The 20373-nt window shown below is 49.1% G+C and overlaps 1 non-coding gene across 1 annotated transcript; it reads left to right on the forward strand.

Annotated features, from left to right (window-relative positions):
- The first annotated feature begins 274 nt into the window (after nucleotides 1-274).
- On the forward strand, nucleotides 275-346 carry trnam-cau (transfer RNA methionine (anticodon CAU)). The gene has a single exon. It is a non-coding gene; the product is annotated as a tRNA-Met (tRNA).
- The last annotated feature ends 20027 nt before the right edge of the window (nucleotides 347-20373 follow it).

The raw sequence follows: 20373 nt of genomic DNA on the forward strand, positions 1-20373 counted from the left end.
CTTCCTGTGATGATGCACATAGTCTATTTATATAATATGCCCCGTAACAACCCAATGTCCACTGTTATATTATTGTACAGATGTGAGAAAAGCTCAGGATGGGAATAGAACGTCTGAATGAAGATTTCATGATGCTGATGATGGAAATGAGGCTGATCTGTTCCCCATTCCACAATCCCTCTTCATTGCTGTTGATGTTTCTCGATGCTGTTTCAACCAAATTGAAAAAGAATCACAAATCCTCCTCTGGAGCCTCAGGTGTCTATTAAGAAAAGGCATGGTGGCCAAGTGGTAAGGCGTCAGTCTCATAAATAGAAGAGCGTGGGTTCAATCCCCGTCTGTGCCTTATGATTAGTTTCTCATTTCAAATGTGATGTTTCCAGAAAAGATGTCTGTTGCATTTGTTTCGGCCATCTGGAAATCAGTGTCATGCCACACTTTTTCCTGGACACAAGGAAGAACATGAGGAGAAACCACATGGTCCCTTGAGCCTTCTCTGCCATTGATGGAGTGAGAATAACTGATGTCCAAGCACTGAACCTTATTACTGTGCATTTGCAGGATATTTAACAGAGCTATTCTATTAATCCCACATCCCGCACTCCTGTCCTTTCCCCCATTGCCCTGTTATATTTTCCATGTCAGGTATATATACAATTCCATTTAGAGTTAACATTGAATCTGCTTCCACTGACCTTTCAGGATTGCATTCCAGACCAGAACAACACACTGCTGAAAAAACAATCTCCTCATCACAACTCGAATTCTTTTGTCAATTACTTTAAATGTGTTTCCTCTGGTTACTGACCCTTCTGTCGCTGGCAACACTTTCTCCTTCTTCACTCTATCAAAACTCTTCAGGATTTGCATTTCCTGCTGCCTTTGCTGATATAACAAGGCTGAGCACACATCACCAAAAGGAATATGATTGGCTCTGAATCACATTTATCCTTCCTGTCAATCTGATGTGGACCTTGTATTTTCCCAGAACCAAACAACCTGAGCAACAAGTGTGGGTTTCAGTGATTCCCACCGCTCTGAGAGAGAGAGGATGTGATAATGAGCCAGATAGAAGAAAGGAGTGAGATAGAGAGTAAAATAGCCCTATTCTGTTTCTACTAACCCCCGGCCCCCTACTTAAAATGGCATCATTTTCTCCTGCCTCTCCACATTCTAATCCATTGATGTTTGCAATCCTTTCATCTGGAACATGGAACGTAGAACAGTCCAGCACAGTACAGGCCCGTCGGCCCACGATGTTGTGCCGAATCTTTAACCTACTCTAAGATCAAACTACCTACATACCCTTCATTCTATTATCATCCATGTACCTATCCAAGAGTCGCTTAAATGTCCCTAATGTATCTGCTTCTACTACCACCGCTGGCAGTGCATTCCACGCACCCACCACTCTCTGTGTAAAGAACCTACCTCTGCCATCTCCCCGAAACCTTCCTCCATCACCTTGAAATTATGCCCCCTGGTGATAGCCCTTTCCGCCCTGGGAAAAAGTCTCTGGCTATCCACTCTACCTATGCCTCTCATCATCTTCTACCCCTCTTTCAAGTCACCTCTCATCCTTCTTCGTTCCAATGAGAAAAGCCCTAGCACCCTCAACCTTTCTTCGTAAAACATACCCTCCAGTCCAGGCAGCATCCTGGTCAATCTCCTCTGCACCCTCTCTAAAGCTTCCACATCCTTCCTATAATGAGGCGACCAGAACTGAACACAATATTCCAAGTGTGGTCTCACCAGGGCTTTATAGAGCTGCAGCATAACCTTGCGGCTCTTAAACTCAATCCCCCTGTTAATGAAAGCCAACACACCATACGCCTTCTTAACAACCCTATCAACTTGGGTGGCAACTTTGAGCGATCTATGGACATGGACCCCAAGATCCCTCTGTTCCTCCACACTACCAAGCATCCTGTCTTCAAGCCTGTATTCTGCATTCAAATTCGACCTTCCAAAATGAATCACCTCACACTTTTCCAGGTTGAACTCCATCTGTCCCTGTAATTCCTGTTTCCTAATCCATTGATGTTTCACAATGTACTGAACTGTCCCAATCCATTGATATAACTCAGTCTATAGAATTTCCCAAACCACTGATATTTTCCAGTCCATTGACTTTCCCAATCCATTAATGGTTCCTGACCATTGACATTCCCAATCCATTTATATTGCCTGTGATTTCAAAGCAACTGTGGAATACAAATAGTATCAGTATTATCAGATACATCGAGACGAGGTGCAATAGCCAAGTGGACAGATGTCAGGTTTATAAAGAAAAAAGCACTGGCTTGATATTTCTCCAGTCTATCACTGCATCTGAACTCTCAACCTACTGTTTTTCTGTGGGTCTGCTGACTTGTAGATGTGAAGAACCATTGGATGTTTCTCAATCCTCTGACTTTTCACATTCTTGTGCCATATTTATTCCTTTGGGTTCACCAGTGAAGAAAATTATTCCCTATTACATTTGGTGAAGACTTTAATAACCTCACATCCTTGTGTCTCACCATCTCAGGTCAAACTCCCTCCAGAAACTTTAAACATTTCACTATTCTGCTGGAAACATTTTCAAGGGCGCAGCCATTCCTTCATTACGCTTCCTTCTTTGACATGTGATTGACAAATATGTGTGTAATGGAGAGAGAGAGAGTGAAAAAAAAGAGAGAGAGAGTGCGATAGAAAGTTAGAGGACCAGCTAAAGGCAGATAGAGAGAGAGAGGCAGAGAGAGGTAAAGCGATAGACAGAGAGAGAGAGAAAGAGAGAGAGTCATTGAGTCATGGAGTCACGACAGTACAGGAAGTAATTTTGCCCATCAAGCCCATGTAAATCAATCCATTCAGTCCCATTCCCCCGCTCTATCCCCATCGCCCTGTAAGTTATCTAAACCTGTCATATTTATTATAATCTTGTACATGTCTATCAAATCTCCCCTCAATCTCCTTTGCTGCAAGGAGAACAACCCCAGCTTCTCCAACCTAACCTTCCAGCTAAAATCCCTCATGTCTGGAACCATTCTGTTAAATCTCCTCCACCCTCTCAAGGACACTCACATCCCTCCAAATGTGTGTTGACTAGAACTGGATGCAATTCTCTGGTTGTGGCCCAACTAGAAATTTATACAGGTTCAGCATAACTTCACTACTTTTGTACTCAGTACCTCTATTTATGAAGCCCAAGATCCCATATGCTTTGCTAACTACTTTCTCAATGTGTCCTGCCACCTTCAAAGAACTATGCATATGAATCCCCAGGTTTTTTTTCCTAAAAATATGCTTTATTCATATAAATCTGTAAAAAATGCATTACACAACAGTTCAAAACAGCACCAAGTTGACATTCCAAAAAGTGCAAAGGAAATCAGTTTTCTTCAATGCAGGAGTGAGTTGCCTCACAACCCTTCCACTCCATTTTACCTGACATGGACATTTTACAGCAAACCCATATCTGGTGTGGACAGCACGAGGGGTTTCCAATGGGTCCAGCTGCTCAGTTCACTAGGGCGGGGGGACCTTACACAGTGGTCTTTCCCCATTGAGCCTTTGCAGTGGCGACCCCAAGCTTTAGTGCGTCCCTCAGCAAGTAGTCCTGGACCTTGGAATGTGCCAGTCTGCAAAGCTCGGTCATGGACAACTCTTTGCGCTGCAAGACCAGCAGGTTTCGGGGAGACCAAAGAGTGTCTATCACCAAATTGATGGTCCTCCAGCAGCAGTTAATGTTTATCTCGGTGTGCATCCATGGGAACATCCCGTAGAGCACAGACTCGTGTGTTACAGAGCTGCTTGGGATGAACCTCGACAAAAACCACTGCATCTCTTTCCACACCTGCTTTGCAAAGAAACATTCCAGAAGGAGGTGGGCAACTGCCTCTTCCCCACAGCAGCCACCTCGAGGGCCGCGTGTGGACGGGGTGAGGCTTCGGGCATGCAGGAAGGATCTGACAGGAAGGGCTCTTCTTACCACCAGCGAAGCTACATCTTGGTGCTTGTTTGAAAGTTCTGGTGATGAGGCATTCTGCCAAATGACTTTGGCAGTCTGCTCGGGGAACCATCCGACCGGATCCACCATCTCCTTTTCCCGTAGGGAATTGAGGACATTCCGTGCAGACCACTGCCTGATGGATTGGTGGTCAAAGGTGTTTTCCCACAGAAGCATTCCAACGAAGGATAGCTGGTACGGCACAGTCCAACTGGATGAAGCGATCCGCGGCAATGTGACCAGACCCATCCTTCGTAACACCGGGGACAGATAAAACCTCAGCACATAGTGACACTTGGTGTTTGTGTACTGGGGCTCTACCCACAGCTTGATGCAGCTGCACACGAAGGTGGTCATCAGGATGAGGGCGACGTTGGGTACATTTTTCCCGCCCTTGTCCAGAGGTTTGAACATCGTGTCCCTCCCGCCCTGGTCCATTTTAGATCTCCAGATAAAGCGGAAAATGGCTCGGGTGACAGCCACAGTGCAGGAGTGGGGTATGGGCCAGACCTGCGCCACGTACAGCAACAACGAGAGTGCCTGGCACCTGATGACCATTTTCTTATCCACAATGGAGAGAGATCGCTGCTCGCACACACTCAGTTTATTGTGCACCCTGGTCACTCGCTCCTTCCAGGTTTTGGAGCAGGCCCCGGCCCTTCCGAACCGTATCCCCAGCACCTTCAGGTAGTCTGACCTGATGGTGAAGGGGACAAAGGATCGTTCGGCCCGGTTCCCAAAGAACATGGCCTCAAACTTGCCATAGTTGACTTTGGTTCGAACTGGTCGCAGATGCTCATCTGTCTTCGAGTGGATGGTGGATCCGAGCAGAAGGCAGCCAGATTGTCCATGTACAGGGAGGCTTTTACCTGAGTGCGCCCACTGACTGGGATTGTCACCCCTCTTATGCCTGCATCCTTCCTAATGGACTCTGAAAAAGGTTCGATACAGCAATCAGACAAGACAGGGGAGAGAGGACAGCCCTGTCTGACTCCAGATTGGATCAGGAAACTTTATGATTCCCAACCATTGATTGAGACTGCACTACTGATGTTTGTGTAAAGCAGTTTGAACCAATTGCAGATTCCCTCCCCAAACCCCATTTTGGAGAGCACGTCCATCATGAATGTGTGCAATATCCCGTCAAAAATCTTCTCCTGGTCCAAGCTGATGAGGCAGATGTCCATATCCCTGAGTAGTGTGAGACGATCAGAGATCTTCCTGCTGAGTACAGTGCAGGTCTGGTCAGGGTGAATCACCAACTGCAGACCAGACTTGACTCGACTGGCGATGACTTTGTACAGAATCTTGTAACCTGCATTCAGCTGTGAGATGGGCCGCCAATTTCTGATTTCCGCCCTCACCCCCTTCCGCTTGCAGATGAGGGTGATGATGCGTTTCCTCATGGATTCTGACATGCTGCCGACCAGGAGCATACTCTCGTATACTTCCAGCAGCTCTGGGCCGACCCAGTTCCACAGGGCCGAATACAACTCAACCGGTAAGCCGTCGCTTCCGGGAGATGTACTCGTCTCGATGGAACTGATGGCCTTTGTCAGCTCGTCCAGAGTTAGCGGCTTGTCCAGTCTGTCCCTCATGCTGTCTTCCAAGACCTCTGTGATAGATGACAGGAAGAACTGGGAAGCCGTGCTGCCTGTGGGCTTCGCGTCTTCCAGCCCAGCATAAAAGAATTTGCTGATCCTTAATTTTTTTTTTAGAGATACAGCACTGAAACAGGCCCTTCGGCCCACCGAGTCTGTGCCGACCATCAACCACCCATTTATACTAATCCCATATTCCTACCATATCCTCACCTGTTCCTATATTTTCCTACAACCTACCTATACTAGGGGCAATTTACAATGGCCAATTTATCTACCAACCTGCAAGTCTTTTGGCTTGTGGGAGGAAACCGGAGCACGCAGAGAAAACCCACGCAGACACAGGGAGAACTTGCAAACTCCACACAGGCAGTTTCCAGAATTGAACCCGGGTCACTGGAGTTGTGAGGCTGAGGTGCTAACCACTGTGCCGCTGTGTTGGATTGCGAACATGTTACTGAGCCATCCTGTGCCTTCAAGCTGCTGATAACAGAGCTCTCTCTGTGTACATTTTGGAAGAAGAAACGTGAGCACGTCTCATTCTGCTCAATGGAGAGGACTCTGGACTGGAAGATAATCTTGGAGGCCTCCGTGGCAAAGAGCGAGGCCTGCTGGTTCTTCACCTCTTGGAAGTCCTCCTTGACCACGACTCCCATCGACTGCAGCCAGAGCAGATGTTGCATTCTTTTCTGGAGTCGGGACATTTCCCTCTGTCTCTCTCTCGCCCTCTGAACACCTTTGAAGAGAAAGAACCTTTATCTTAATAACCTTAATAACAATGTGCAGCCTGCATGGGAGCTTTCATGGTCTGATAGATTGGAGGGAATATTGACCGTGATCTCTTTAGTCCCCTTGTGGTCCATTGTGAAGTCAGGTTCAGTTCACAAACTGCTTCATTCTGCTTAGACCAGGGGTTTGCAACCCTCAGCTCTGGAACAGAATGTGGTTCTTCACCATCTCATTGTGGTCGCCTACCTAAAAATCGTTAAGTCTAGAAAATAAGAGCCATGTTTTTATTGTGGGGATAAAGGGCTAGACTTCACGGTTTCAAATATTTATTCGAATGAAAAACATCATTCTGCTCCAAATAAGCCTTTCACGTGGTTATAGGTACACCCTGGTTACACATAAAATAAAAGCAAAATATTGCAGATGCTGGAAATATGAAATAAAAACAAGAAATGCCACAAATACTCAGCAGGTCTGGCAGCATCTGTGGAGAGAGAAGCAGAGTTAGCGTTTCAGGTCAGTGTCCCTTCTTCAGAACTGGCAATTATTAGAAATGTAAAAGATTATAAGCAAGTAAAGCGTGGTGTGGGGCAAGAGATAAGAAAGGAGGTGTAAATAGGACAAGGTCACAGAATAGCTGACCAGAAGGTCATGGAGCAAAGGCAAACAATATGTTAACGGTGTGTTGAAAGACAAAGCATTAGTGCAGATAAGGTGTTAACGGACTGAAAATTGAACAGCAGCAAGTATAAACATGAAAAAAAACAGTGGGTCAGCAAACTGAACAAACTGAGATGCTCTACGTGGCGCAGGTCTGGCCCATACCCCACTCCTGCGCCGTGTCAGTCACCCGAGCCATTTTCCGCTTCGTCTGGGGATCTAAAATGGACCGGGTCTGGAGGGACACGATGTTCAAATCTCTGGACAAGGGCGGGAAAAATGTTCCCAACGCGGCCCTCATCCTGATGACCACCTTCGTGTGCGGCTGCATCAAGCTGTGTGTAGATCACCAGTACGCAAACTCCAAGTGTCACAACGTGCTGAGGTTCTATCTGTCCCCGGTGTTGCGAAGGATGGGCCTGGTCACATTGCCGCGGAACGCTGCATGCAGTTGGGCGGTGCCGTACCACCTATCCTTCGTGGAGCAGTTTCTGCGGGAAAACACTTTTGACCACCGATCCATCAGGCAGTGGTCTGCACGGAATGTCCTCAAGGCCCTACGGGAAAAGGAAACGGTGGATCATGTCGGATGGTTCCCCGAGCAGACCATCAAAGTCATTTGGCGGAATGCCTCATCACCAGAACTTTCAAACAAGCACCAAGACGTAGCTTGGCTGGTGGTGAGAAGGGCCCTCCCCGTCAGATCCTTCATGCACACCCAACGTCTCGCCCCCTCCGCACAATTCCCCCGCGTTGGCTGTGGTGGGGAAGAGACGGTCGCCCACCTCATCCTGGAATGTGCCTTCGCAAAGCAGGTGTGGAAAGAGATGCAGTGGTTTTTGTCAAGGTTCATCCCAAGCAGCTCTGCAACATATGAGTCTGTGCTCCTGTGTTCCCTGGGACGCACACCGAGACAAACATCAACTGCTGCTGGAGGACTATCAATTCGGTGAAAGACGCTCTTTGGTCTGCCCGAAACTTGCTGGTCTTCCAGCGCAAAGCGTTGTCCACCACCGAATGTTGCAGACTGGCACATTCCAAGGTCCAGGACTGCGTGCTGAGGGACGCACTAAATCTTGGGGCAGCCGCAGCAAAGGCTCAATGGGGAAAGACCACAGTGTAAGGACCCCCCCACCAAGCTGGACTGAGGGGCTGGATCCATGGGAAACCCCTCGAACTGTATCGTTAATATTCTCAATTGCTGTAAATGTAAAACTGTAATTGACATGACAATTGTGAAACAGAAGGGTTGGGAAGAAACTCATGACAGTATTGAAGGAAACTGATCTCCCTTGCAATGTTTGTCATTTTTGGTGCTGTTTGGAAACTGTTTGGCAATGTAATTTTTACAGATTTTTATGAATAAAGTATATTTTGGAAATAAAAAAAAAGTATATGGCAGCTCTGAAACACAGGAGTCTGTGCTCTCCGGGCTGTTCCCAGGGACGCACACCGAGACAAACATCAACTGCTGCTGGAGGACTATCAATTCGGTGAAAGACGCCCTTTGGTCTGCCCGAAACTTGCTGGTCTTCCAGCGCAAAGAGTTGTCCACCACTGTATGTTGCAGACTGGCACATTCCAAGGTCCAGGACTACGTGCTGAGGGTCGCACTAAAGTGGGGCAGCCGCAGCAAAGGCACAATGAGGAAAGACCACAGTGTAAGTTCCCCCCACCAAGCTGAACTGAGGGGCTGGATCCATGGGAAACCCCTCGAACAGTATCGGGAAAATTTCTGTAAAAATGTATCTAGCAGGACAAATGTGAAATGGAAGGGTTGTGAGGCAACTCATAATTGTATAGAAGGAAACTGATCACCTTTGCACTGTTTGTATTTTTTGACTTGATGCTGTTTTAAACTGTTTGGGAATGTAATTTTTACAGATTTTTATGAATAAAGTATATTTTGGGGAAAGAAAAGTAAGGTTGGATGGTTCCCTGAGCAGACTGTCAAAGTCATTTGGTGGAATGCCTCTTCACCAGAACTTTCAAACAAGCACCAAGCTGTAGCTTGGCTGGTGGTGAGAAGGGCCCTCCCTGTCAGATCCTTCATGCACACCCAAAGTCTCGCCCCCTTGGCACAGGGCCCCTGTGTTGGCTGTGGTGGGGAAGAGACGGTTGCCCACCTCCTCCTGGAATGTGCCTTTGCAAAGCAGGTGTGGAAAGAGAAGCAGTGGTTTTTGTCAAGGTTCATCCCAAGCAGCTCTGTAACACAGGAGTCTGTGCTCTCCGGGCTGTTCACAGGGACGCGCACCGAGACAAACATCAACTGCTGCTGGAGGACTATCAATTCGGTGAAAGACGCCCTTTGGTCTGCCCGAAACTTGCTGGTCTTCCAGCGCAAAGTGTTGTCCACCACCGAATGTTGCAGACTGGCACATTCCAAGGTCCATGACTACGTGCTGAGGAACGCACTAAAGCTTGGGGCAGCCGCAGCAAAGGCTCAATGGGGAAAGACCACAGTGTAAGGTTCCCCCACCAAGCTGGACTGAGGGGCTGGATCAATAGGAAACCCCTCGAACTGTATCGTTAATATTCTCAATTGCTGTAAATGTAAAACTGTAATTGACATGACAATTGTGAAACAGAAGGGTTGGGAAGAAACTCATGACAGTATTGAAGGAAACTGATTTCCCTTGCAATGCTTGTATTTTTTGGTGCTATTTGGAAACTGTTTGGCAATGTAATTGTTACAGATTTTTATGAATAAAGTATATGTTGGAAATAAAAAAAAAATGTAAGGTCTGATGTGAAGCTCTGGAATGTGGCAGGATGCATCAAGTTCCTGAAGGCGTTCAAGGAGAAAAGGGACCGGGTGCCACTGTCGATCCTCACAGCGGAGCTGCTCTTCATGCTTCCGTCACAACTGGACTGGGTGGTGATGATTGACCTCTACAACCCCCATATGCTGGTGGTGGATGTACTCACCTTTCTTGCCAGGTACTTCGAGGTGGCCGGCAGCAGCACTGATGTCAAGGACCCCTTTGGGATCTGGACTAGCAAGCGGCAGGTCAAGGTGACCTTGAAGCTAGATTCCAGTGGAGCCATCATCCACCCTCCCTCCAGCTTCACTATCGGGGGAAGTCGAGGCTTCTTGGTCTACGCTGGGCAGCCCAGAGTTTGCCGCACCTGTGGCAAATCTGGTCACATGGCAGCCAACTGCAGCACGGTTGTTTGCAAGAACTGCAAGGCGGAAGCCCATCAGACCAAGGACTGTAAGCAGACTAAGTGTTGCAACTTGTGCGGTGCGGCAGGCCATCTCTACAAGACCTGCCCCAAACGTTGCCTCAGCTATGCTCAGGCGGCAAGGTCCAAGGGAAGGCCGGCAGAGGGTTCGACGAAGGCGTCCGTTGTTTGAAAGGAGACCAGCAACCTTCTCCGCAGTGAGGAACTTCAACCTGAGAAGGAACGGGAGGCAGCTGAAACCAACGACCCAGCACCTACCCAGCGCCCGGAAACCCCTCCTCCACAGACAGAATCAATAGAGGAGGAGGCAGCAGATGGACAAACAGGTCAGTGGCAAGTGGTCCAGAGGAAAACCACGAAGAAAAAACATCCCAAAGCCACCACCCAAACCAGTGGCAAGAGGAGGCTCTCTTCTGAATCAGACTGCAACAATTCCTCTTCACTGGACGGGGAAATGCTGGAACGACAGCCCCTTCAAAAGAGGCGGCAGAACTCCGAGATGGATGAGAAAGCATCCCAGCCCCCGGGCACTGGAAGCTGTGATTGGCCCGGCGTGCCCCAACCCCAATGCCGCACACGTAACGACGTGGCCAGCGCATCTCAGCTCCGGGACACCGGGAGCAAAGACACGTCTGGCACACCTGAGCTCCGGGAGACCGGGAGCTGTGATGTTTTCGAGGAGGAACAGATGGAAGCAGCTGAGGACAACCCAATCCTCTCTGCCTACAAGACCCCCCCGATGTCACCCGAGCGGAACAAACCCTGCATGAAAAATCAGGAGGGGTTTCTGAGCCCAACCAACGTAAAACTGCTTGCGCACACGATGGGTATTCAGGAACATCCCGAAGGACTGGGACTAGCAAGGACAAATGGTATGGGAAGCAACAACTACTTTTTAGTAAAAAATGGGTGTAAGAATTGGTTCCATTAATGTGCGTAGCATTAAATCTACTACGCGATGTATTTCAACCTTGGATTTCCTTGCCAAGGTCAAAGCTGACCTACTGTTTCTGCAGGAGTGTGGAATACCACACCTCAGCACCTACAGGCAGTGGTCGCGATGGTGGTCCCACGGGCCATCGATCTGGTCGGGGGGTAATGACTGCCATTCCTCCGGCCTGGGTATTCTGCTGCGGGGAGGTAACTTCACCATCTCCGAAGTTAAGGAGATGGTGGGCGGCCGCCTCCTCGTAGCAGACGTGATGTACAACAATGCTCCGCTCCGGTTGATCAACGTGTACGCCCCGGTACAACGCAGCGAGCGGCTGACCGTCTTCCAGCAGCTCCCACTGCTGCTGGCGACGTCCAGGCCGGTCATCCTAGGCGGTGACTTCAAATGCATCATCGATGCAGCTGGACGATCTGGCAGAGTCGACAGCAAACTGGACGCTGCGTCCAGATTCCTAATAGAAACCGTTAAAGATGCCAAACTGCACGACGTCTTCAGCAAACCTGCAGACGGAGCGCAGCGCAGATACACATGGTCAAGATCGGACGGGTCTGCCCGTTCCAGGATTGACTTCCTGTTTGTGTCCCGTGCTGTCACGGTCGGATCCACCGAGGTCAAGCCGGTGTTCTTCTCCGACCACTGCCTCTTACTGGCCGACTGTCACTTACAGGACGACCAGCGGGTTGGCAGAGGGAAGTGGAAGCTGAATGCGACACTGCTGATCCCAGAGAACGTTGAGGAACTCAAAAGGGATTACAAAGGTTGGAGGACCGTGAAACCCCTCTTTGAGTCTCCAGTTCACTGGTGGAAGCGATTAAGGAGAACATCAAGAGGTTCTTCATCCACAAAGGTGTTCAGAAGGTGAGAGAGAGACAGAGGGAACTGTCCCGACTCCAGAAAATTATGCAAAATCTACTCCGGTTGCAGTCAATGGGGGTCAAGGTCAAGGAGGATATCCAGGAGGTGAAGAGCCAGCAGGCCTCGCTCTTTGCCAAGGAGGCCTCCAAGATCATCTTCCGGTCCAGAGTCCGCTCCATCGAGCAGGATGAGACGTGCTCGCGTTACTTCTTCCAAAAGGTACACAGAGAGAGCTCTGTTATCAGCAGCCTGAAGGAAGAAGATGGCTCGGTAACGTCATCGCAGTCCGACATACTAAGGATCAGCAAATCCTTTTATGCTGGGCTGTATGACGTGAAGCCCACAGACAGCAGTGCCTCCCAGTCCTTCATGTCATCTATCACAGAGGTCTTCGATGACAGCAGGAGGGAGAGATTGGACAAGCCGCTAACTCTGGACGAGCTGACAAAGGCCGTCGAGTCTTTCGAGACGAGAAAAACTCCCGGGAGCGACGGCTTACCGGTCGAGTTGGAGTCGGCCCTGTGGGACTGGGTCGGTCCGGACCTGCTGGAAGTATACGAGAGTATGCTCCTGGCCGGCAGCATGTCAGAATCCATGAGAAAAGACATCATCACCCTCATTTACAAGTAGAAGGGGGAGAGGGCAGAAATCAGAATTTGGCGGCCCATCTCACTGCTTAATGTTGATTACAAGATTCTGCCCAAAGTCATAGTAAGTCGAGTCAAGTTTGCTGTGGAGTTGGTGATTCACCCCGATCAGACCTGTACTGTACCTGGCAGGAAGATCTCTGATAGTCTCGCGCTACTCAGGGATACGATCGCCTACGTACGGGACAGGAGGGTGGACACCTGCCTCATCAGCCTGGACCAGGAGAAGGCTTTTGACAGGATTTCGCACACCTACATGATGGACGTGCTTTCCAAAATGGGGTTTGGGGAGGGAATCTGCAATTGGATCCAACTGCTCTACACAAACATCAGTAGCGCAGTCTCAATCAACGGGTGGGAATCTGAAAGTTTCCTGATCAAATCTGGAGTCAGACAGGGCTGTCCTCTGTCCCCGGTCTTGTTTGTTTGCTGTATTGAACCCTTTGCTGAGTCTATTGGGAAGGATGCGAGCATAAGAGGGGTGACAATCCCAGGCAGCGGAGGCACTCAGGTCAAAACATCCCTGTACATGGATGACGTCGCCGTTTTCTGCTCGGATCCGCTGTCCGTGCGCAGACTTGTGAGCATCTGCGACCAGTTCCAAATGGCCTCGGGAGCCAAAGTTAACCATGGCAAGAGCGAGATAATGTTCTTTGGGAACTGGGCTGACCGATCCTTTGTTCCCTTCACCGTCAGGTCAGATTACCTGAAGGTGCTGGGGATATGGTTCGGAAGGGCCGGGGCGTGCACCAAAACATGGGAGGAGCAAATAGCCAATTTGCTATAAACACTCGTCCTCCTTTCTTCGCAGCTCCAAGTACGCACTTCTCCACCTCAATGCTTGGACTTAGCTGGCAGAGGAGAGACCGTGATCAGTGGCGTTTGATAATGCAGGTGCTGTTTTTGTGTTTTTTTGGGGGGGTGGGAGGTGGTTTCAGCACCGTATTTAGGCCATTCCGCCCTTTGGGATTATAGATCTACCGTGGTGGTGGTTTCCCTGTCAGTTGAGGATTTAGGACATGTCCCAGGAAAGCGTCAAGTAAAAATGGCTGCAACCAACACCAGAGCTCCAGGCCAGGGGGTGCGTAACACCGTTATGGTGGCGGTGAACGATAGTGAAGGCGGTGCACCCATCGACTGCGCCTACTTCATTAAGAATTTTGTTTTTCCAAAATATACATTATTCATAAAAATCTGGAAAAAACACTGCAGCCTCACAGCTCCAGCAACCCGGGTTCCGTTCTGGGTACTGCCTGTGTGGAGTTTGCAAGTTCTCCCTGTGACCGCGTGGGTTTCCGCTGGGTGCTCTGGTTTCCTCCCACAGCCAAAGACTTGCCGGTTGACAGGTAAATTGGCCATTGTAAATTGCTCCGAGTGTAGGTAGGTGGTAGGAGAATTGAGGGAAGGTGGGGATGTGGTAGGGAATATGGGATTAATGTAGGATTACTGTAAATGGGTGGTTGGTGGTCAGCACAGACTCGGTGGGCCGAAGGGCCTGTTTTAGTGCTGTATCTCTCCATGACTCTATGACATTCCAAAAAGTGTGAAAGAAATCAGTTTTCTTCAATACAGGAGTGAGTTGCCTCACAACCCTCCCATTCCATTTTACCTGCCATGCACATTTTACAGCAAAACCATATTTGGTGTATACAGCCCGAGGGGTTTCCCATGGGTCCAGTTCACTATGGCAGGGGGACCTTGCACAATGGTGGTTCCCCTTTGAGCCTTTGCAGCGGCTAGCCCAAGCTTTAGTGCGTCCCTCAGCACGTAGGCCTGGACCTTGGAATGTGCCAGTCTGCAACACTCGGTCGTGGACAACTTTTTGCGCTGGAAGACCAGCAAGTTTAGGGCAGACCAAAGAGTGTCTATCACCAAATTGATGCTCCTCCAGCAGCAGTTGATGTTTGTCTCGGTGTGCGTCCCTGGCAACAGCCCGGAGAGCACAGACTCCTGTGTAACAGAACAGCTTGGGATGAACCTCGACAAAAACCACTGCATCGCTTTCCACACCTGCTTTGCAAAGACACATTCCAGAAGGAGGTGGGCAACTGTCTCTTCCCCACCTACTCAGCAGAGATGACATCTGTTATTGAAGCAAAAAGCAGAACCGACCTGATGCACAACATGAAACCAGCAGCCAGAACATTATATGACTTGAAATTAGCCAAGGCAGTTGTGCAAAAGACAGTGAGACACTGCACAAATAAACACTGGACAAAATCACAAATGTAACAATGCTTTCAAAAGCAAATCTCCCGAGTATGCTCACACTCGTCAAGCAGAGGTGACTTTGCTGGCTCAGGCACGTTTGCAGGATGGAAGATGACACATTCCCAAGGGTATTCTGTATGGGGAGGTTGCCGGAGACAGAAGGCCAGTTAGATGCCCAGAGCCCCACTTCAAGGATGCCTGCAAGCAGGACATGAAGGCCTGAAACATCGATTTTCACACATGGGAGACACTGGCCAACAACAGAGGGAAATGGTGATATTACCCCTGGACTGGTGTGTGCGTCACCATGACGATCGGTGACTACAGCAGCTTGACAGCAGGTGCCAACATGGAAAACAGCAACACCTGATAATCCCACCTCATATGTGCCACTTGTGGAAGAACCTGCCTCTCACAGATTGACTTCTTCAGCTATCGGACAAAGTGCACCATGGGAAACTATCCCATCACCAATGGATTTGCTGCACGTCCATCATCTCACGTCGAAGGAAGGATGACGACGACGACATCGACAACCAGGGCGGCCCATCGTGCCTGTGGCAGCTCTTTCATTTCCTTTCAACTATTTATCGAAATTCCCTTTTCAACCTTATGATTGAGTCTCCTTCCACCATCCTCTCAGGCAATACATTCCAGACCAAAAACAACAACAACTTGTGTGCAAATTTATAGAGCACCTTTAACGTAATACAGCGTTCCATGGCACTTCACAGGAGTGTCGGAAAGCAAATTTGGACCCCAAGCCACACAAGACCGTATTAGAGCAGATGGCCAAAAGCTTGGTCACAGAAGTAGGCTTCCATGAGTCTTTTGAAGGAGGGAAGAGAGGTCAAGAGGCGGAGAGTTCAGGGAGGGAAATCTCAGGCTTCGGGCCTGGACAGCCGATGGCACAGCCGCCAGCGGTGGAGCGATAAAAATCAGCGAAGCTCAAAAGACCAGAATTGGAGCAGGTCCAGAATCTCGGGGGGTGTGAAGCCAATAAAATCCGGCCCTTTGTATCCCCCTCACAACTTTCATTCCCACCGAGCTTTTTATTATCAATCAATTTCCCTCTTGCAGTTCTATTTCACACCAAGAGATGTCAGTCTCATGCCATTTCACAGCAAGCTGCAGACAAGCTTACTTTGCTGCCAGTCCAATACTGTGTTGAGTGAACAAGGATGTGTGTGGTGTGCAGTGTGTGGTATGCAGCTATGTTCGACTCAAATCAAAGAAGCTGCAACACTCCAAGCGGAAGGGCCGCCTGCGCATCAACACGAGCAGAATTTCTTATCCACAGCTGTTACGTAAGTTTCTAAATTCACTTGATAAAGTCCTTCAAAACACTCCGACAGGGGATGCAGGGACCAAGTGGGCCCACATCAGAGATGCCATCTATGACTCAGCTATGATCACCTATGGCAAACGTGTGAAGCAGATTGCAGACTGGTTTCAATCACACTTTGAAGAGCTGGAACCTGTCATAGCCGCTTCGCGCATTGCACTGTTGAAGTCCAAGAAAGCCCCCAGCGAGTTAACATCCGTCGCTCTTAAAGCAGCCAGAAGCGCTGCACAAAGAACAGCCAGGCACTGTGCAAATGACTACTGGCAACACCTATGCAGTCATATTCAGCTGGCCTCTGACAACGGAAACATCAGAGGAATGTATGATGGCATTAAGAGAGCTTTTGGGCCAACCATCAAGAAGATCACGCCCCTAAAATCTAAATCAGGGGACACAATCACTGACCAACGGAAGTAAATGGACTGCTGGGTGGAGCACTACCAAGAACTGTACTCCAGGGAAAATGTTGTCACTGAGACCGCCCTCAATGCAGCCCAGTCTCTGCCAGTCATAGATGAGCTGGACGTCCAGCCAACAAAATCGGAACTCAGTGATGCCATTCATTCTCTAGCCAGCAGAAAAGCACCTGGGAAGCACAGCATTACCCTGAAATAATCAAGAGTACCAAGAGTACTTCCAGCACTCTACGAACTGCTTTGCCTGTGCTGGGATGAGGGAGAAGTACCACAGGACATGCGCGATGGCAATATCATTACCCTCCATAAGAACAAGGGTGACCTCGGTGACTGCAACAATTACCGTGGAATCTCCCTTTTCAGGATAGTGGGGAAAGTCTTCACTCGAGTCGCTTTAAACAGGCTCCAGAAGCTGGCTGAGCGTGTCTACCCTGAAGCATAGTGTCGCTTTCGAGCACAGTGATCCAACATTGACATGCTGTTCTCCCTTTACCAGCTACAGGAGAAATGCTGTGAACAACAGATGCCCCTCGACGTTGCTTTCATAGATCTCACCAAAGCCTTTGACCTCGTCAGCAGACGTGGTCTCTTCAGACGACTGGAAAAGATTGGATGTCCACCAAAGCTACTAAGTATCATCACCTCATTCCATGACAATATGAAAGGCACAATTTAGCATAACGGCACCCCTTTCCTATCCTGAGTGGCATGAAACAGGGCTGTGTTCTCGCACCTACATTGCTTGGGATCTTCTTCTCCCTGCTGCTCTCACATACTTTCAACCCTTCAGAAGAAGGAATTTTCCTCCACACAAAATCAGGCGGCAGGTTGCCTGTCTAAGAGCGAAGACCAAAGTACGGAAAGTCCTCATCAGGGAATTCCTCTTTGCTGACGATGCTGCATTAATATCGCACACTGAAGAGTGGCTGCAGAGTCTCATCGACAGGTTTGCGGCTGCCTGCAACGAATATGGCCCAACCATCAGCCTCAAGAAAAAGAACATCATGGGACAGGACGTCAGAAATGCTCCATCCATCAATATCGGTGACCACGCTCTGGAAGTAGTTCAAGAGTTCACCTACCTAGGCTCAACTATCACCAGTAACCTGTCTCTCGATGCAGAAATCAACAAGTGCATGGGAAAGGCTTCCACTGCTCTGTCCAGACTGGCCAAGAGAGTGTGGGAAAATGGCGCACTGACACGGAACACAAAAGTCCATGTGTATCAAGCCTATGTCCTCAGTACCTTGCTCTCCGGCTGCGAGGCCTGGACAACGTATGTCAGCCAAGAGCAACGTCTCAATTCATTCCATCTTCGCAGCCTCCGGGGAATCCTTGACATCAGGTGGCAGGACCGTATCTCCAACACATCCCCAGCATATACACCCTACTGAGCCAGCGGCACTTGAGATGGCTTGGCCATGTGAGCCACATGGAAGATGGCAGGATCCCCAAGGACACATTGTACAGCGAGCTCATCACTGGTATCAGACACACCGGCCGTCCATGTCTCCGCTTAAAAGACGTCTGCAAACGCGATATGAAGTCCTGTGACATTGAACACAAGTCGTGGGAGTCAGTTGCCAGTGATCGCCAGAGCTGGCGGGCAGCCATAAAGGTGGGGCTAAAGTGTGGCGAGTCGAAGAGTCTTCGCAGTTTGCAGGAAAAAAGACAGAAGCGCAAGGGGAGAGCCAACTGTGTAACAGCCCTGACAACCAATTTTATCTGCAGCACCTGTGGAAGAGTCTTTCACTCTAGAATTGGCCTTTATAGCCACTCCAGGCGCTGCTTCACAAAACACTGACCACCTCCAGGTGCTTACCCATTGTCTCTCGAGACAAGGAGGCCAAAGAAGAAGATTCTTCCACCTCTCTGAGATTTGCCTACATATTTTCTCCTCTATCTCTTCCTGTCTGTTTGGAGGCCTGGAGTACACTCCCAGCCAAGTGATTGTCCCCTTTTTGTTTTTAAGTTCTACCCATATGGCCTCATTTGAGGAATTTCTAAGATATCACCCTTCCTTACTGCAGTAATTGACTCCTTGATCAACAGTGGAATGCCACCTCCTCTTTTACCCCCTCACCTGTCTTGCCTGCAGATTCGGTACCCTGGAATACTGAGCTGCCAGTCCAGCCCCTCCCTCAACCATGTCTCTGTGATCGGAGTAATATCATAATCCCATGTGCTAATCATCGCCCTCAATTCATCTGCCTTATTAGTAAGACTCCTTGCATTAAAATAGATGCAATCCAGCCTTGCATTTTTCACTTGTGCCGCAACAGGTCTATATTTGCTCTGCCTTCCAGACTGACTCAGTTTCTCTTTTAAATTTGACTATGTTTAACCCCCTACTGTACCTCCACTCTGTATCCGACCCCCCTGCCAAATTAGTTTAAACGCCCCCTGCCCCCCAAGACAGCACTGGCAAACCTCCCAGCAAGTATGTTGGTCCCGTTCCAGTTCAGGTGCAACCCGTCCAACTTTTACAGGTAGGTCCCACCTTTGTCAGAAACAGACCCAGTGGTCGAGGAAATTAAGGCACTCCCTCCTGCACCATATCCTCAGCCATGCATTCATCTGCTCTACCCTCTTATTCCTATACTCATTAGCATGTGGCATTGGGAGTAATCCAGAGATTACAACCTTTGAGGTCCTGCTATTTAATCTGCTATCTAGCTCCCTAAATTCTGGTTGCAGGACCTCATCCCTCGTTCTACCTATGTCATTGGTGCCAATGTGTACCATGACCTCTGACTGTTCACCCTCCGCCTTGTCCTGCAGCCACTCTGTGACATCCTTGACCCTAGCACCAGGGAGGCAACATACCATCCTGGAGTCACGTTTGCAGCCACAGAAATGCCTATCTGTACCTCTTACGATAGAATCCCCTATCACTATAGATCTTCTACTCCTTTTCCTCCCCTTCTGTGCAGCTGATCCACCTGTGGTGCCACAGACTTGGTTCTTGCTGCATTCCCCTGAGAAGCTATCTCCCCCAAAAGTATTCAAGGTGGAAAATCTGTTAGAAAGGGAGATGGATCCAGGGGACTCCTTCACTACATGCCTAGTTCTTCTACTCTGCCTGGTGGTCACCCATCCCCTTTCTACCTGAGCAGTCTTTACCTGTGGTGTGACCACCTCCCTATATGTGCTATCCATGATGATCTCAGCCTCGCGGATGCTCCACAGTATCTCCAGCCGCCGCTCCAGATCCGAAACGTGGATTTCGAGTAGCTGCAGCTGGAGACACTTCCTGCACACGTGATCGCCCTCGATACTTGAAGTATCCCTGGCTTCCCACATTGCACAGGAGGATCACTCCACATTGCCGAACTGCCCTGCCATGACTTACCCTTAATTTATCCCCTTAACCTCCCCAAAAATTAAATTATTTGCACTAGGGACCTTGATTCTCCCCCAAAAAACACGACCTCCTTTATTGAAAAAACTGTAGAACTTTCCCTTTACTTTTAGTTACTTACCCAGCTATTTAGAGTAACTCCCAAACAGCAGATACTCACCAACCAATCACCTTGCAGCCTTCCTGTGACATCACTGCTCACTTTGTTTTCAAACTCCGGCGTGCCTGGACTTCTCTCCGCTTCTCACCTGGAAGGTGAGTGACTGGGCCGCGATCCTTGGGCTCAATTTATTGGTTCTGCTCTCGGCGTTCTCCCCACAGATCCAGTCCTCTCCCGGAAGGTGAGTGACTGGGCCGCGATCCTTGGGCTCAATTTATCGGCTCCACTTTCGGTGTTCTCCCCACAGGTCCACTCCTCT

Source organism: Heterodontus francisci, unplaced genomic scaffold (genome assembly GCF_036365525.1).
Source record: "Heterodontus francisci isolate sHetFra1 unplaced genomic scaffold, sHetFra1.hap1 HAP1_SCAFFOLD_88, whole genome shotgun sequence".
Classification (NCBI taxonomy): domain Eukaryota; kingdom Metazoa; phylum Chordata; class Chondrichthyes; order Heterodontiformes; family Heterodontidae; genus Heterodontus; species Heterodontus francisci.